This window comes from Tupaia chinensis, unplaced genomic scaffold (assembly GCF_000334495.1).
Source record: "Tupaia chinensis unplaced genomic scaffold, TupChi_1.0 Scaffold000627_1, whole genome shotgun sequence".
Classification (NCBI taxonomy): domain Eukaryota; kingdom Metazoa; phylum Chordata; class Mammalia; order Scandentia; family Tupaiidae; genus Tupaia; species Tupaia belangeri.
The window spans coordinates 5138410-5140686 of record NW_006160147.1 but is presented as its reverse complement, the minus strand read 5'-3'; the positions used below and the strand labels follow the sequence as shown (position 1 = coordinate 5140686).

The 2277-nt window shown below is 49.4% G+C and overlaps 2 long non-coding RNA genes across 2 annotated transcripts in view; one reads left to right on the top strand and one right to left on the bottom strand.

Moving 5' to 3' along the window:
- Positions 1–20: 20 nt before the first annotated feature.
- The window catches only part of LOC102483433 (uncharacterized), a 5857-nt gene continuing 3600 nt past the window's right edge, over positions 21–2277 (bottom strand). The window contains exons 2-3 of the long non-coding RNA XR_336125.3: positions 1639–1715; positions 21–248 (exon numbers count right to left, since the gene is read on the bottom strand). This is a non-coding gene — a long non-coding RNA (uncharacterized LOC102483433). The remainder of the gene's footprint in view (positions 249–1638; positions 1716–2277) is intronic.
- Positions 1647–2277, top strand: part of LOC114009811 (uncharacterized) — a 5628-nt gene continuing 4997 nt past the window's right edge. Inside the window, exon 1 of the long non-coding RNA XR_003551197.1 lies at positions 1647–1726. This is a non-coding gene — a long non-coding RNA (uncharacterized LOC114009811). The remainder of the gene's footprint in view (positions 1727–2277) is intronic.

The following is a 2277-nucleotide window of genomic DNA, read 5'->3' as shown; positions in this document are numbered from 1 at the left end:
GGGGAGGGTCATGGGGGCGGGGCTTGGGGAGGCGTGGGTGTGGGGGAAGGGCGGGCCTTAAAGGGGAGGACGCGAGGCGCCAGGATCTTGGAGGGCCAGCTGGGAGGCTGGGGGCTGGAGCCTGGCAGGGAGGGAGAGGGAACCGAGACATTCTAGTTCTTAACCAGAGCTGCAAAAAGGCGGGGTGGATGTCTAAAAGTAGCTGTGTAATTCCGATGAAAAATTCAGTTTTCTCCAATGGTCTGGATCTTTGAGACAGCAGTCGCGAATTGGGAGAGGGAACGAAAGGGAGGGATGGCCGGTAAGTATCCAGTTCGTAGGGACCTCGAGTTCTTATTAAATAATTCGAATATTCCCTTCTCAGCTTTGCATTTCTTTTCTCATAAATGTATTGTTTTTCTATGAAGAATTATTATTGTGTAACCATGTACGATTTAGTACTTATACCTTTGAGCCTTTTTTTTTCCCATGTAAATAACTAAAAGAGGATTCAGGGCAGGAAGAGGATGGACTGAGATTCAAACTGCCTGCATTCCTAAGAGCCTTTCCCACAGACTAGGCAGTATGACACCTTCAGACAAGCCTTGCCCCTCTTTATGGGGAGAATAGCAGTATCTTTTAGCAGGGCAGTAGAAAGACTTAGAGGTAAAATAGCAAAAGACCCAGTTCTGATTTTTAGTGTGGGAAAATTAGTCCCTGAACCTACAGCCATAAGGAGAGGTGGGTATTTTTGAAGAAGCCATGTTTTAATCCCGCTTAACCCTGTGTCTCTAAGGAAAATACCAAGGATCGAGATGGACCCATAACCCAGCCCAAGTCTGGGAAGGCCAGGGGAGCCCCTGAATGCACACTGCCAACGAGTCTCTGTGCACATTCTAATGGGGTTGGAAGTGGTCTTCAAATACATCCCCATTGACTGCTCTGTCCTCTCACTGGTTCAGGAATTGAGAAGACAAGGAACCAGGCAGGTGAAGACAAAGCCTCAGCTTAATTATTGATAGGGCCAAATTAAGGAATGGGGTTGTACTATGGCCACATAAGGTAACTAATATAATCCTCCAAAATTCCAGAGGGCAGAGAGCATCCTGAAAAAGGGATCAAGCCCAGGCAGTTAAGACTCTGGTACTGATGTTTTCTCCCTCATTCAGCTCTTTCAGGTGACACCTGTCCAGCGGGGAGGCAAGATAAGGGGATGGGATAAAGGCAGGAGTTACCCTCCTGCTGCCCCTTCCTGGAGCAGGCAGGGCTCACACTATGGAAGGGAGAGAAATGGTTCCCCCTAAGGCGCATAGCTGCTCATTTCAAGGAGCACTATTTAGCACGGACTGTGTATAGGTGGTGTGCCCAGCCCCATGGTGGTGGCTGGTGTAAATCTGGTGAAGGAGGAACCAGCAGATGGCGTCGTCATTGTGTCACTGGACTCCCATGTAGTCGACCGCAGCAGCTTAAAACTCAGGCCAGGTGCATGTGCGTGCATGCCCAAAATCTCAAGAGGAGAATGAAGGAGAACGCCATCCCCCCCAGGGAGTAGTTTCTCACTTTCTGTCTCTCTGTCTCTCCAGTGAGTACACGTACCCTATAGCAAAAGTCTTTTAAAAAAAAAAAAAAAACCCTCTGGTGAAGGAGATAAAAGCATACCAGTGGATGGCATCAGGTGGCAGACACAGGGACTCAAGACCAAGGGACTCATTCCATCTGCAGCCGCCAGATTCTTCCTAATCAGAGGGTAGGTAAGGTGAGAAAGCTCCTCAGATTCTCCCGACTCTCCAAGACCGAGGCCACAGGACTGGAAAACACCTGTACCACCCCAGTTCTACAGTATTGCTGTCACCTCCCCAAGGCGCACACAGGAGATGTCCAGAGTCAGAGGAGCACACAGCAAGTGGGCAAGAGACGGGCAGGCTCTTTCTCACATAGGAGGGAGCCCCTGGTCTGAGCCGCTCAGGGATCAGGGTTGGTCCTTTTTCTTAGCAGACTGTCCCTGTGGGCATCCTGTGGCTTGGTGTTGGGCTGTCCCCTGCATCTCTCCATAAGGTACAGTGGAAAGACAACAGACTCTGGAGAGAGGTGAGCTGAATTCAAGTCTCTGCTCCACACATTACCGGGAGTGAGCCTAGAACTACCCTCTCTCCATATCTAAAACAGTAAGAAAAACAATAAAGTCTGCTTTCCGGGCTGAGAATGAAATGAGATCGTGTATATGAGAACACTTCAAAAAATATGAACTACGGGGACCAGCAGGTGGTGTAGTGGTTAAGGCACTGGACTCTCACATAG